Here is a 17,194-nt window from a genome sequence, read left to right on the forward strand (position 1 = left end):
TCATCATCATGGAGTTGTTTTTGGGTGCTTGGGGTGGCTGTTTCTCATAGAAACAAGGTTGTTGTATCTGATGCATAGCTCCGAGTGGTTGAGGAGCATTACTCTGTTGTGTGTTTCCATAACGCAGGTTCAGATGATCTCTCCAACCTGGATTGTAGGTGTTGAAGTATGGGTTGTACACTGGAGGTCCATTCACACCATAGTTTGTAGCATTTACATCCACTGCATAGCCTTCTTGGAGGGTCGGGCATGCATCCGTAGGGTGGCCTGCACTTGTGCATATTCCACACGTTTTGACTTGGACACTCGAGTCAGATTTTTCCATGACTATCTTTCAAACAAAGCTCGTCAACTCAGAAAGTTGTTGCTGCATCGATTGGATAGAGTGGTCGTTACTATTTCCGCTTGTCTATCCAACATCCCTCGAGCCAAACTGTTGCGTGTTCTCAGCCATCCTCACAATAAGATCCCAAGCTTGTGCTTGCGTCTTATTCACTAGAGCTCCACCACTTGCAGCGTCGATGATGTTCGTGTCCATCAATGATAAACCATCATAGAAATATTGAATCAATAATTTTGGACAAATTTGATGTTGTGGACATTTAATGATAAGCTTATTAAATCGCTCCCAATATTCATGGAGCGTTTCACCTGATTGTTGCTTGATGCCACATATTTTTTTTCCTCAGAATCGCATCTCTAGAAGCTGAAAAGTACTTCTCCAAAAAAACTTTCTTCATGTCATTCCATGTGTCGATGCTTCCAGGTGGGAGATAGTAGAACCAATCCTTCACAGCATCTTTGAGAGAGAATGGGAAGGCTCTGAGTTTGATCTGTTCGTCAGTAACACCTAGTGGTTTCATATTGGAGCACACCACGTCGAACTCTTGCAAGTGTTTGTGAGGTTCTTCGCCTGCAAGTTCATGAAAAGAAGGCAGTAAATAAGCCAGATTTAAGTTCAAAAGAAATAGTGTTATTCAGAGTTGGAAAGTTAATGTATAAGGGCTGCTGCGTCAAGTTGGGAGCAGCAAACTCCCTTAGAGTGCGGGTATCCTCAGCCATGACAGTCTCTTGATCACTTTCAGAGTCGCTAGAGCTAGAGATTTTGAGGTGGTTTAAAGATTCTGCCAGCTTTGCAACTTGAGCAGCTTTTCGTTGTTTGGCTTTCTTTCGCAGCCTTTGCTCAACCTTCTCGATCTCAAGATTAATATCAGTTCACCTGTACGAGAAGAACGGAGCATAAATAGGAGGATAGATGAAAATAACACAAAAGAATAAAACAAAGCGCCAATCCTCGGCAACAGCACCAAAAATTGACTTGTCGCGCGGTCAATCAAATAATTCATCTATTCCGTTATCATAATTTAATGTAATACAGGGAAAGGATCGTCTCCACAGGGATTGTGTGATTCACTCTTTCGCGTTCTAATGCAGTAAATAAAAGGGGGGGATTTTCTTTTATTATGTAATGAAGACAAAATAACAAAACAATTAAATTAACGGAGAACTAGCAATCAAGGGGATGTCTGGCTCAAGGGATGCTGTAGTTATGGCACTTGTGTTTTATCATTGATTCAATAAAGTTAGTTCTTATTAAAGTATCAATAAATTGGTTATAGTTATCAACAAGCTCTGACAACCAATTTTTCCTTACTGTGTAGGTAATTAAGGTACGACTATTAACTACCCCTAATTAAACTAATAAACTTAGGTACACCCATAAGAAATATTGTCTAATCGTATTATAATCTAGAAAAATCCAATTCAAAACAACTACTACCTAAGAGGAGCAATTAGATTTGATTGTCTAACCCCCAGGAACGAACTATTCAACCTGGTTGTCACCAATTCAAGTGCAAATACAATTACGGATATCCTACTTGAATTGACTTTAGATTATCAGACCAATTTAAATATCGGTACCAAAATATCCAATCAATCTAACAATCACAATCATTATTTTCAGGATTAAACAAATATTGATAATAATAAAAAAAAAACTTTTATAAAAAAAATCAAGAATCTCCAAACATAAGAACCAAAACATTATCATCCTCCAAACCATAAAAATATCTACTCCATAATCAAATAACAAAGAACAATAAAGAAAGATAAAGTCATAGTGGGATGAGAAATCATCTCTGTCGATTTGCTCCTACGCGATCTATGATTATGTAAGTCTCCTGCTCTTGTGTGTATCTGCTCTGGCCGTTCTCTCCTTCCTTTTTGCGTGTAACTCCCTCTTTTTATTTAATTTTTGCCATAATTATTTTTTAGCTGGGTTTTTGGGCCTTTAATTAAATTTCCATATCAAGAAGGTGTAGTTAGTCATGGCCATGACTAACTAGGTGGTGCAAATCTGAATTTTTCTTTACTTTTTCTGTCAATTATTCCAAATTTGATTTTTGCCCTCTACACAACATATAAACAATATGCATATAAATTATGTAAAATCGAATCAAAATCACTCAAATATCGCATATGATATGAACATAAAATGCATGCGATTTCTGGCTATCACATCTAGTGCTGGTTGCCCTCCAACATATTTTTCCAATTGTTTCACCTTATGGTAGGACAGCTTCCATAGAAAGTCCTCCCATTTTCCGACAAATTCGTAGTCATCAGTCATCACTTTCTTCCATGAAATATGGCGGTGGGTTGGCCTTCTACAAAATATGAAAAAGTGTGGAAGAAGTGAGAATGAAGAATTGAATGATATTTCATTACTTACTAGTAAAGCTGAAAATTCTAATTCTACAAAACTGTAATGAAAGCGATAAACTACACTAAGTAAGCATTAAAGTAGTGGCCAAGGGAGAAGAGGAATCACATATCCCTTGGCCATTCCTATGGAGAACTCCCTTACAGAGTTGGAGCTCTCTGGAAACAAGACAACAACTAGAATGCATGAAAGTAATTGCGAGTATACTCCAGTCGAAGTATATTTTACATACAAATATCTAGCCTTATTTATAGCTTGTAGAAGTAGTGGTTGCAAGCAGTTACAAGGTGGTTTCAACTGCTAGACAGTTAGGCGGTTGATGACGGTTATTCTGTTGAAGCAGTTGCTGACCATAACTCCTAGGGTGCTCGCTTCGCTTGCATAGGTTTGTAAGGGCGCAGATCTTCCTCGCTTTCCGGATGACTAGAGGGCATCAGCGCAGTGAGACGGGCTTGCTTGTTCTGGCTGGTAATGGAATGGTTGTGCCATTGCAGTTGGGACACACAGGCAATATTTGAGTTGCCGTCACACTGCTGCGGTGGGTGTCTGGAGTGTCGCTCGCGAGCGGTAGAGGTTGTCGCTTGTGAGTGGTGGAAGCTACCGCTTGCCTCTCTTGCCTTAGATTTTTTGGGCGATAGAATCACCACTTGCTAGCGGAGATGACTGTCCCTTGCGGAGTCTGCCTTAGCTTTTCTGGCTCCTAAGCACCGCTTAAAAGGACAAAAATAGTTAATAATCTCAACAAACCAATTCTGGATCATGACAAGCGATATAAGATCAATTAAGTATGCCATAAACTAGTTATTGTGATAGTTTTTATACAAAAATTCAAGTAATACGTAGTTTTGTCAAGCGAGGAATATGCTTATATTTGGAGTCATCAGTATTCCATTTTTACCAAGTAGTTTTGGCACCAATTATAACAATTTCAGTCAAGAACTGTGAGAAATGCTTATAAAAATTGCTAGGAAACATGTCCATGATTAGTGTTATCAATAGGCGTCGGCCAAGCTTTTAACAGGCGGCGATTGCCATTGACACTTGGAGAATTGATTCTCCATCGTCCAATTTTGTAGATTTTAATTCTTAATTGACAGTCAAGATGGCTTTTGACAAGGATTGAGACTTATATCTTTATCAATTCAGCCTTCCTTTGCTAGATAGACAATTTGCCTTGCCCACTATCACATTTAAGTTACTTTTCAAATCGTGACCAGTTATCAGATACATGGCTCCCATTCTCTATGTTTGCATGCATCCTTTCACTTCTTTAAAAAATGTGTAATTGTACCAGACATAAAAAATCTTAAAATACCAGGGCATATCAAATCACATACGAAGATACAACACACATTTACCAAAGCATTTTCGCATAGATTTTGACAATTTTAGTCTCAAATAACAAAATATGGTTATAGAAATCATTAGGAAAATATGTCTAAAATTAGTGTTATCATGAATCATGATACACCAATGGCTAACTCTTTTGCCACCGAAAAAAAACTTTCCACTATGACCGACATTGCAGAAGACCTTATTGAATGTTGCCGTCTCCAGAACTGCCGCCTCCACCACTATCTCTGTAGCTTCCACCACCACCGAAGCCACCTCCATGAAAGCTAAAGGAATAAAAGAAAGAAAAAAAAAAAAGAATTCCACTTAAGATTCTGCAGCCTCGGAAAATTAACAATTTCCATTTTTTAAACTGTTGGATCAACCAGAAACTTTCAGAGAACATTCAGAACTTGTTACTCCTCAATCCAACAGTGAGATTTCTGATCAAAAGTCTGCAGGTCAAGTAGAAATGTACAAAATGCAGCAAAACTTTTGAGGTTCATTTTTCCTGATCTTTACTCTTGAAGAGAAATTTATTGTGCACAATCGATATCATGTTGGATTAATTATGAGCCATAAAAGTCATCTTTTTTTGTTTATTTGTGAATCAATAGAGTAATGCACACACGATAGATTCTGGAGAAGATGATCCCTATCCATACAACATAGATGTGATAAAGATAAAGAGATTTTGTTTCTTTTTTTTTTATATGTTTGTTTTATTCAGAATGGTCTTTATAATTCCTTGTACCTTGTATATCAATATATAAAAAATGCTAAAGAGAGAAAGTCTAGAAAAGACGATGCGGGTATAAAAGGTACGGATATCGAGATACTAGTCGTACCATATGATTGACGGATACAAGAGTTTCAACTCTTGGTATATGATATCCAAGCTGATGAGATGTTACTCCAGGATTCCTTTAATGTGGTAGTACTTATTTAAAAGTAGTCTCCTTCATGGAGGAAATTTAAGAACTACCTCAAAACATAAGCAATAGGCTATGTCATTTGAGGACCTGATTGTCAAACTCCTCATTGAATAGGACAACCAAAAGAAGAGTTCCAAACTGAAGGTCTTTGATGATAAGGCTAACTTAGCAGAGTTAGCCAACCTCTTGAAGAAAATGAAAGCTTAGCTAAGGATGATGAGGGCAAAAGAAAAACTCCAAGGTTGTCATAACTAGAAACGGGGTGCTCAAAATTACAAACAAAAAATACTTGATGTTGAAGAATGTGCTGGATGTGGAAGACATCTGTAAGAATTTAGTTTATGGTTCATTACTAATCAATCTTGGTTTGTACTATCTAAGTACAAAGTGTTCTTGAGTAAAGGTTATCTTACTTATGGATTCTTAAAAATTAATGTATTGACTAAGAACTTGGATATTGAAGGCAATAGAATAGCATGTTTCTACTTATTTGCTTGAATCATGTAAATTATGGCACTTGTGATTATGACATAAAACTGCAACAAAGAAATTGGTAAACTTGAACGTACAAAGGTGAACTGATTTTGATAATGATCGAAATTGTGAGGTTAATGTTGAAAAAATCAACAAAACAACTATAGCCTAATGTTAAAAGAAATACTATACCTCTATAAATGATTCACTCCGGCGTATTGGACTTAAAATTTGTTCAAAATAAATGAGGTAAAATGTACTTATCATATTCATGAATGTTTGTACTCAATATTTATATCTCTACTTATTGAGAAACAAATATATAGCTTTGGAAGCATTTAAGAACTTCAAGAATGAGGCTGAGAATCAACTTGTCATATAAATTAAAGATATTTGAAGCGATAGGAAGGCCAGTGCATTTGCTACAGTTGAACGGTATTGTAAGATGCAAAACTCAAACACTGAATGACATAATGAATATCTTATTGATAAGTTCTAGATTATCTCAGAACATGTGAGGGGAAACCTTATTGACATCAAGTTATTCCCATAAAAATAAGGAGGTGACTACTTAATTGTTGTAGAAGAGTATAGAGCCTTCTACCAAGTGTCTCAAGACATGTGGGGGAATTTGTGTTGAAGGAAAGTTATAGTTCTCTAGAAAGAAAAGGTTGTAGTTCCTTATGAGTCGTGTAAAGGCCATGGGCCTTTCAACAAATGCCTTCAAATATATGAGGGTGAGCCATGCGATGGCAAGTTAATTTATTAATAAAATTCCCCTAAAAGATAAGGATGTGGATCATTTCAAGTTTTGGAAAGACTATGAGCTTTCCTATAGATACCCCATAGTGTAGGGAGTATTTGGCTAAGTTCAAGATGTTCTGGTATTGGCTTAAAATCAGTCCATTGCATGTTTATGAGATAGACACTCGACAGTAGTGCTTGTTGTTTCCCGTTCACAATTCGAAAATCTTCGATATAAATGAAGGGATGATAATGGAGTCAACAAATATATTTATTTAAAAATATATATTCCCTTATAAAGAATAAGAATGATACTCTTAAATGCTCTCCAAAGATAATACTATAAATGACTATGAGATCTAATCTTTTGGAAGAAGAACGAAGATATAGTGAAAGGATCAAAGTGTCCAAGAACTTGATCATGATTTCATCATAATTTGTTGAATGATGAGCGGAGGACAATGAAAAAAGCATTGTCAAGACCAAATGTTGAATTTTGGTAAAAAGTGATAAATGACGAAACTGATTCGATCATCTTCCAAATGGTTGCAAGCCCCTAGGATAGAAGTGAGTTCTAAAAAGAAAGTATGATGTTGATGACTCAGTCGAGAAGTTTAAAGGCCTAACCGATTATCAAGGGTTTTAAACTAAGTAAGGGAGATAATATTTTGATATGTATCATCTCATGTCTAGGATCACCTCAGTTAGGGTGTTTATCATCATTGTTTCTTTGCATAATCCAGAGATTCACCATGGATGTCAATAATATATTTCTGAATGGGTGACCTAGATGATGAAATATACATAAAACAACCCGAAGAGTTTGTAGTACCTAGAAAGGTGTGGAGTCCATTAAGCTCTTATATGATCTAAGAAAAATTCCAATGAAATTTGACAATATAATATTGTCAAATAGTTTTAAATACAATGAGTGTGATAAATATAATTACTACAAATAGGACTCTAGCAACCTCATACTAGTAAACCTCAACATAGATCATATGTTGATCATAGAAAGTGATCAATGACTCATTGTATGGACAAAATTAATATTGTAAAGAAATTTTAACATTAACGACTTAGGGGTTGACCGAAATAATCCTTGGGATGAAAATGATGAAACTCCAAGAGAGAATTTCCCTAACACTATCATACTTTGTGATTACAGTGTTGAGGAAGTTTTAGTGCCTATGATCGACAATAAATTGAAAACCCCACTAGACCACAACATCAACTAAACAAAATTATAGGGTAACCCTATGGATCAAGAGAAAAACGTAAGGATCACTGAAAGATATGTTTTCTAAAGAATTGTACTCATCCAGATCTTGCATACTCAGTAAATAAACTAAGGAGATACTATAGCAATCCAAGTAAGCATCGGTGGATTTCTATTTTAAGACGTGTAATTCAACAAATAAGACGTGTATATCCCAATACTCCATGAAATTAGAGTTTATATCCTTGGAAAAGGCATGAGAGGAATCCAAATGGATTTGACAATTTATGTAGAATAGTCCATATTGGAATAAACATGTGTTCACAGTAACAAGACACTCTGATAACCTACTGGAAATTGGAAGGGCATAAAATATAATGTACAATGGCAAGCCATTACACAACCATCATCAACATAATACTGTATGGAAATTGATATTATGAAAGTTAATCTCATTAGACTACATAAGGTCTAAGGATAACCTAGCGAATCTGCTAACCAATAGGTTAAACCAAAATCAATTTTTTAAGTTGCTCGAAGTAATGGATTTGAAAAATTATATACAAGAATGAATATAGTGGACATCCAACCATGAAAAGTGGAGATCCCGCAAACATGGTTCAATTTGAAAACCAAGCTACATGAGTTCATGTTGCTACACTTGGAAGACACATCTTCTGCCATTTCTCGAGAAGAATAGAGCGAGCAAAGAGTATTGATACTCGTGCCAGTGGTGAAGGCCAAGAAATCAGATTTAATAACTCTCTACCAATCATAAGTAGAGTACTTCTAGTCACTGATGATATCTCATTGCGGTGCACCCAAAACACCTCTTTCAATGTTTCATGCCACCTTGTGAATTTTCTTCCAATGACTTCTTCACCATGGAAATCGGCACATTTTTTTGTTGTTTTTTCCTGCCCATTTTGTTGAGGATAGTAAAGTGTACAGTGCAAAATCTTGATCTTATATTAGGCGACAAAGGCATTGCTTTGATTTTCTGTGGAATTCCAAACCGATGGCTCAAATTGCTTTGATGAACTTGATAGCATAGTTCTGACAGACCTTGATAAGAGGCATTGCTTCCACCCATTTGGTAAAATAATCTGTAGATTCCAAGATGAAAGAATGGCCCCATGAATATGATGGATAGATTTTTCCCTTTAATGTCAATAGCCCAAGCTCGGAAAGGCCATGACTTTATAATATAGTGCAATTCTTCCAGATGAATGTATTGGATGGGACCATGACGCTAACATGCTTTACATCCACGGGCATACTCCACATAGTCTCTGGAAATTATTGGCAAAAAGTAACCATACCATAAAATTATCCACCTCATATTTGCTCTATTTTGGTGAGCTCCTCTGATGCCCTCATGCACTTCCACCATCATAGTTTTTGCTTTTTTTAGGTCCCAAGCATTGGACAAGGGTTCCGTTTACCTTTCGGCAGAACAATTCTATATCCAGAGTGTACCTAAGTAACTTCTCCTTTAATTTTCTTGAAATCATTGTTCTTGGATCTACCAATCCTTCAAAGTAGTCTTTCTGCAATATGTCGGATCCAAAGTCGTTGCACATATCAAGTGTTTTCGCTGGTACCTAGAAGCTTTTTGCGCCAAATCATTTGCTTCCATATTCTCCTCTCTAGGAACATCTTCGAAGGTGGCTTCATCGAATTGCTTCAGCAATTATTTAACTTCTGCTAGAAGATCTTGCAAATTTGGGTCCTTGCAGAGAAACTCTCCCAATGCCTAGCAGATCACCAACTAGAAATCTCCTTAGATGTGAATTTTTTTGCTCATTTTAAAACAAAACACCACAACTCCAGAAACAATGCCTTGTATTCCCCCTGGTTTTCGGTACATACTAATGTCAATTGTGAGGGAAAATGCTAGGTATGTCCCAGGGCTACAGACAACACTGCAGTGCCAATAGATTTTGTTGTATGGTTCCATCAAGTAAAATGTTCCAAGGTCAATACAGTGTATGGTGTTAAAAAGTCTTCTAGCTGAACCATTCTAGGATGTTGTGTGAGAAAATCCACCACCACTTGCCCCTTGATAGTTCGTAAAGGTTCGTACATCAAAGTAAAGGAAACTAATTTCATTTCTCATCTCACTAAATGGCCTCGAACTAATAGCATGTTTAGCAAATGCTTCAGAAAATCCACCTTGCAAAGCACCTTAGTTTACACCGACATAAGGTAATACTTCAACTTGGTATATGCATGGTATAAAGATAAGCACAATTTCTCAATAGAGGAATAACAAGATTCCATCTCATTTAGGGTTTCGCTGAAGTAGTAGATTGTTTTTTCCTACCCCCTGCATCATCTTGGGCTAGAAAACATCAAGTGGTATATTCAGTAAGGCCACTATGTACATCTTTAGTTCCTTTCCCGCTAATTGGCAGTATCAAAACTGACAGAGATGTCAGCAACTCCTTGATGATCTTGTCCAAATCTTTCTAATTTGACTCTCCCCACATGAACTTCTCCTTGTTTCCTCATAGTAACATGGAGAAGACCTTCATCTTCTCGGAGGCATTAACAATAAAGTTCCAGAGGAAATTGATTGTCCTGATTAGACTCTGCAAATCGGTAATGTTCCTAGTTGGACTGAGCATGTGGATAGCTTTAGCTTTGTTAGCGTCCACCTCAATTCCCTTTTGATGTACAAGGAGACCAAGGAAGTTTCCGGCTTGCACTCCAAAAGAGCACTTGGTTGGATTCAACTTCAACTCATGCTGCCTCATCCGCAGAAAGGCTTTTTGAAAGTCTGCCAAGTTTTCTTTAAAAGATTTGGACCTGACATCACATCATCTAGGTATACCTCAATAAAACTACCGATCAAGTCAAGGAAGATGGTTAGTATGTTTCTCCAGTATTTTTTAATCCAAAACATATCTATATATATTTGATTGTCCTAGTGTCCCCCGGACAGTAGGAAATTTTCTTGTGAGTATCCTCCTCAGTAATATAAATCTGGTTGTAGCTAGAATACCAATTCATAAATGATAAAAGTTGATACCAGGCTGTGGTATCCACCAACATATCCACTTCCAACATTACATACTAATCTTTAGATGTGGCTAGATTAAATTCCTAAACTCTATACGCACCCTTAACTTTCCATTCTTTTTAATGATTTGTACAATATTCGTAATCCATTCCAAATACCTAAAAGTCTAGATGAATATGGCCTCCAAAAGTTTTTCCACTTCCTTTTGATTTTCGGAAGCAGATCTAGGTTGAATCATCTCGGATCGGAGGTCGTTTATGTGGGTGGCAAAAAGACTTGGTTGGCAATTAGTGTTCCACCAAACTATGAGCCAGCGATGGCATCTCATGATACTCTCATGCGAAGAATTCATGAAACTCTCGAATTAGTGTGATCAAACTTTTCTTGTGTCCTAGGCCAACATCGTGCTAATGTTTGTAATTCGAGGCTCTGTTTAACATCGTAGGTTGATATCTTCCAATGGATCTTGAGCCTTGAATGGAGGAATTATCCTTTGAATAGATGGAATTAACTTTTCATCATCTATATTGTTGTTGGAAGGAAGAATTTCATCGGATGTTGCTTGCCCCCTAGCCGATTCCACAAATTTTTCCTTTTGGTAGGACCACTTCCACAGCCGGTCCTTTAATTTTCTGACAAACTCGAGGTCGTCAACCATCACATTTTTCCATAAAGTCCAATTGTAGATCAGCCTTTATACGAATCTCAAATCCTTGAGCGTTAAGATTGCATTTCTACTAATACTCAAAATCCTGACCATCATTAACAAAGGAAACATGTCTGAAGAATAATAAATGACTTAAAAAATATGCACATATATCCCAGAGCGGGATCCATTTCCGCTTCCACCGTCTCCACTTTATCTCTATTTCAAAACATAAATTTTTGTTGGAAGGTTGCAGACACACATTATGATGTGTGAATCAAGTCATGGCCCAAGATGAAGGAATAAGCAGACTTTCCTTCTATCATAAAGAATATCATCTGGTCTTTTTTCTCCCAACGGTACCGTCTTCCAGCACCACTCCGGAAGCCTTATGGGTATTTTCAATAAGAAATTTTGTCCTCATAGCTATCGGAATTAACTCGTTCATAGAACTTCCAATATTCTTGAGTGATGTTATTGTCATGATGTTGACAGAAGCTCTGTCGTCCACCAACACCTTACTTACTTTCCGCCCTCTAAAGAAATTTTGAGAAAAATAACTTCATGTGCAGGTTGCTTCCGCAGTAGGTTTCTCAAAAACCATGTCCTATTTCTTACTCTCTATCGAGTCTTCAGAATCCATAGCCATAAAATCAGGCTAGAGTCATCTATGATATGTCTCATTGCAGATATTGGGGCTGCATAGGAGGTGCATTAAAATCTTTTTTTAGTGCGCCAATCATGTTGACTGCAAAGTCCTTGTGATATCTCATAGTTCTCTCCATATTTGGGTCTTTCATGATGACTATAAAGCTGGCTTAGGATTCCTCGTCTTATTCCAAGAGTGCATCCCCTAACAGATCCTCAACCTGATCTTCAGGTAAGTTGCTACCAAAGGAAATTTCTTGTATTTTTCCTCTAGGTCCGCCAGGTATGTTGTTTCCCACAAGAATGTATTTAGGTCGTCATTCTTATCTTGTCTGCAAGTGTTTCCGTGATAACATTTTTGACATATTATTCTAATAATTTCTATAATTACATTTTGCAATTTTATACTGATTTTTCCATATTTGGGGCTAAAATGCCTTGGCAAAAGTATGTTGTGTCGTTATTGTGTATATTGATGTACCTTGGTATTTTAAGATGTCTCAGGTGCAAAAATTGATACAATAATACATTATGGAAAGAAATAAAGGTTGCGTGCAAAAGTAAAGAATGCGAGCCAGGTCATCTGTTAATTGGTCTTACTTTAGAAGTATTTGAAATGCGAAATGGGGCAAGGCCAACTCGTTGTGTGGCGGAAGAGGGCAAAATCCAAGGCTCAATCCATGTTAAAAGCCATCTTAGCGCCACCCCCTTACGATCAATTCATAACATTGTTGCTATTATTTTGTAGGGGTGCATACACTAGATTTTATGATATTAGAAAAGCGAATTCAAAGATAACCATACTAGTCTTGTAATTTTCCAGTTGTGGCATTCGTAGATGTGCGTCTAACGTCCAGAACTTAAGGTGGGCGGTTGCGATCGGAGTTTGTGGAACTTGAGAAAATCTTTGAGAGAATAGTTGTGAATTTAACAACCCTTGTGGTAAGAAAGAGATACAATCATGGATCTAGAGATTTGCTACATGAGTCCCTACTACCTGTTACATATTATAGGCGGCATATGAATTATATGCTCGCAATTCAGAACTGGACAACGCTTGAGAGGCTTTCTAGTGATGCATATTGTGCAAAAAAAGTCAATTTCCAAAGGACAGTCATCCATGGATAGAAATTGAAGAACAGCTTCTGCCAATTGCACAGTGGTACTTATCCCAAGTTATTTTGGTCAATTACAGAGAGGAACAATCCAATCGCGTGCAACTGAAGTTTGAGTTGGAAAGGGAACACGATCTTTGTCTAGAGGAGAAAAAGTTAAGTGTTTATGATAAAATCAATGTGGCAACATACAAGGGTGAGCACACTTGAATCGATACAATGAAGGCTGGGAGGTTGGCAACAAGGGTCAAAGATTTGATCAAACGCGATTCGTGAACATGGCTGCATTCATTTAGCGTGAGCTCTTCAGGTCAAAGAGCCATATCATCAAAAAAAATGGATTTGAATGACAACACTTAAGTGACGAGCCTATTAAATGGGCATTTAAGAAGAGTTTGTTACAGCTGCTGGTGAATTCAATGGAGTACACCAATGTCACGATAGTAAAAAAAATTATGCAAATCTGCAGGTAAAGAAATTGATAGATAGCACTTTTTTTTAAGGATTCAAGATTAATGCGAATCCAGGGGCGATTGCAAAGCACTTATCCCTGAAGAAGGAGTTACCCACCCTACAAGAAGTCCTTGGATTCTTGTGAATCCTGGGATAATGCAACGCATGAGTGTTTTAAGTGATTTATTTTTCAGTCTTTACTAGCATCCCCACCATTGGAAGCAACAATAAGTTAAATTGGGAGTTTATTAAAGATGATTACAAGTCATTTCTAAAATGAGCGATTACAAGGATCTATTGCCCATATACTTTACTGATTTTGGTGCGAAAAGCTTGTTCAGAGTGATAAAAATTCTATGCAATCAGCCCATCAATATCATCGAATTAATCAGACATGACATCACGGCCCACATAGGTTCATTTATGATTTCCCTGGGACATGGCCATTTAATAACCGAATTACGCTATGTAGCAGACGTAGAAATCCCAATCAAGAAACCACTGGCAAACGTACCCCCGCAAGCACCTCTCGAATTCCACCAACATTGGTTGGTCCCAATGAAATTTCACCTAATTCCAAAGATAAAAACACCATCCTCCAGTCAAGCCGCCCAACCAAAGAAGAAGAAAGTGAAGAAAGCCGAGCCACCACTTGCCTTACCATCTTCATTGCGAAAGCTGGGTAGCAAGGAGAGGGTTGATAGCTCAAGAACATAATCAGATGAAGTAACAGTGGTTGAGTAGCCATCTTTCTCCAAAGCCAAAGGAAAGGGAAAATGGTAGAGAATAGCACAATAGCAAAGATCGTAGAGCTCGCTGAAATTGTTACTCAAAAAGAGAAATGGATCATCATAAGGGAACTCGAATCACAACCATCTCAACCATCAACACCAACTCTACTAGAATAACAATATTTATCCTAGGAAAAGGATGATATGTTGACCCTTGAACAATTGGGGTTGGGAGATAAGGATCTCCAGCAGCCACCGCAGGAAGAACCAATCCACTCGTTAACTGCATCAATCGCAATCTAACTAGAGCATAAAGCAATTGAAGAAGATGTACAATGGTCTGTAGATGTAGAGGATTCATCTGATAACCTCGAGCCCAAAGCGTGAGTACAGGAAGAAGAGGTCAAGCGCCTAAAGGAAGAGCAAGAAACCACGCGTTTGGCTGAGCTTAAAAGAAAGGCGGAGTTGAAGGAAAAACAAAAACTAATCATTCAAAGGAAGCATGAAGACGAGGAGAGAATAAAAAAGAATGAAGAAGAGAAGATGGAGGCTGAGCAAATGAAAATTAAAGAAATTTAGAAAATGTGCTAACAAGTTGACGTGAAAATAGCAGCTACTTTGCAAGGCTTGATGAAGTCCACACTCTAATGGCCGGGGAAGATAGGTTGGCTAACATACATAATAAAGTCATCCAATGCATACAAGAGGAGAAGGAAACATCTAAATTCATCTCAACACCCCTCGCCATTTCTTCAACTGATGGGACCCAACAAATACAAGCAACTGCCCCTTCCTCTTCGCCTCCAACACAAAAGATAAACATGGATATGGATATTACCATATCGCAGCCTAAGACTGCAGAACCTGCACTAACACATATAGATATATCTTTGCAGGCCCAACTGGAGGGACTTAGAAACAAACTGAATTAACTGAAAAAATGATATGAATGTCATGCTGGGAAAGATGAAAATAGACCATTCTGCGCTAATCCGATATTTTCGGGCTTCGCTTGAGTATCCATATCATAATTGTGTTTCTATGTTTCTAATCACATTAAGTCCCTATGATATTATTTTGGGAGCATGTTAATATTTAGTTATTGACAACTTGAAAGCAAAAAATAAGTAATTTGAAACTGAACTTATTCAATAATTAGGATGGTTTGCAACATAAGTAGTAACTTGAGAGATTTAATAGACGACTGTCCCATCGTTTCATCTGATCCACACATAGTTGAATTGCATGAGATCCTTTTTTGTATCTACTAAGATATTTTGAGAAACATTGCATTCAAGAAATGCGACAAGGGATTTGTTTTATGTGCCTAAAAATAGAAGAAAGTAATAAGATTGTGAGAAATGTGCAATATCGCACTCCAATCAATCGTGAAATATTGAAAGATACAAAACAAAAAAATACATACCAGAACTGAAAAGAAAAATTATAATTCAAAAAAGTATTTGAAAAATATTGGAGGATAAATTGAACACAGCATAGAGCTGCAGCTCGCTAGAGTTGCAGTCCCTCTACAGGACCTTCGCCACCACCCTCAAATATGAAAAAAGAAATCTAAAGTTTTGGTCGATGGATGACGACAAGAAAGAATAGGTAAAATGGTCGTTGAGCAGGATTATGATAACCTCTCACACGACCGACATCAGGCCCGAATATCTGGTCACATTGTGTTCCATCTTTGAGGAAAAGGCTGACATCGACATGGGCACCGTCATCTGCATAGATATCTGGGTGCGAAAAAAGATAAACTGAAGGCTAGGTCACTGAACCCTGATTACAGAGCTATGCAGACACACGGGAGTTGATTTGCCCCTCCAGACCTTGATGTGTAAATGAAACCGCTGCTACCAGCGGCGTTTCACAAAAATTGGCTGGAGGCAAAGGGGTTTAGCTTAATCCCCAAATAGAGAAAGAGGAAGAATAAAGCGATAGCTCCTAAACCCCGCCAAAGGAGAAGATAAAAGTTGTTACGGACGAGATTTTCCGCTTGCCGGCGGAGGTGAAGAGGCAGAGTAGTTGATATCTTGGGCCGAAGAAGAAAGGGCCGCCGCTGAACATGACTCAGAGAAATAGTCTCTGAGGAAGCTGCTGCAGATGAGGAAGATGAGATCGTTTCTCTATTCGTTCAGAAGGCTGAAGAAAAAAGAAAGATGTTTGGTGGGGAGGAGGCCCGAAGCGATAAGGGAGGAAAATGTTCGAAAAAGGCCACTGGCTAGAAGAGGAAAGAAGACCCCGCTTCTTAGCCAGCTGCGAAGAAACCGAGGGTGAAGATGGCACTGAAGAAATCCTCTTGAAAGCTGACAAGGAAGGAGAAAGGGAAGGGTAAGGCGGTGGAGAAGAAGGACAAATCATATGAGATCCCTCCCCTTCGCTTGAGGAAAGGGATCACAATTAGAAAGACCACCGACCAACCCGAGCAACACTCACCAGTGGGCCAACTGTGTGAAGCGACGCCACTCCGTTAAGTCAATCCAACTGGCAATGAACCTACCCCCTTTAACCAGCAGGGGGTGGGTGAGCCAACTGCTGCTGGAACCACTGGCAATGAACACATTCCCGTTAACCAGCCGGGAGTTGGCGAGCCAACTGCTGCTGGAACAGAGGAGGAGTGGGAGACCGTTATCACAGAAGAAACCATCGGCGGCATAAATGTAACTCTGGAATCTTTCAAAGACCAAGCCGCCGAGGTCTCTGCTGCCACAACCATTGAATCTTCCAATGAAACCGACAGAGTCGAGGCAATAATAATATTGCTGCCCATTTTGCAGGTGTCTTCAAAAGTGACAGAGCCAACAACTTTGGGGGAAGCTGAAGAAGAACCTATGCCATACAACCCCCAGACACCAACAGAGACAACACACCAACAAAAACTCTGACTCTGTCATCAGCTAAATCAGACAAAACCATTATCGATAAGGATGAGGATTAAGATGAAAGGAAATTCAAGAAGTGACAAGATCGATTGCTCGCATAAATGCAGAAGCTAGAACAAGAGCACCAGCACAAGCGGAGTAAGAAGAGGAAGATGAAGGCTTGGCCAAGTTTCTCAGATGGTGGAAGCCGCTGACCCAACTCTAGCTGCATTTCAAAAAACACTTCGAAGCTAAGAAAGCAACCCAGCGGGAGTTT

The 17,194-nt window shown here is 38.2% G+C and overlaps 1 non-coding gene across 1 annotated transcript; it reads left to right on the forward strand.

The window, feature by feature from the left end:
* Positions 1–584: 584 nt before the first annotated feature.
* On the forward strand, positions 585–692 carry LOC127249423 (small nucleolar RNA R71). Its single transcript, XR_007838319.1, has one exon. It is a non-coding gene; the product is annotated as a small nucleolar RNA R71 (small nucleolar RNA).
* The last annotated feature ends 16,502 nt before the right edge of the window (positions 693–17,194 follow it).

The sequence above is a fragment of the Andrographis paniculata genome, unplaced genomic scaffold, assembly GCF_009805555.1.
Source record: "Andrographis paniculata isolate CXL003 unplaced genomic scaffold, ASM980555v1 Contig35END, whole genome shotgun sequence".
NCBI lineage: Eukaryota > Viridiplantae > Streptophyta > Magnoliopsida > Lamiales > Acanthaceae > Andrographis > Andrographis paniculata.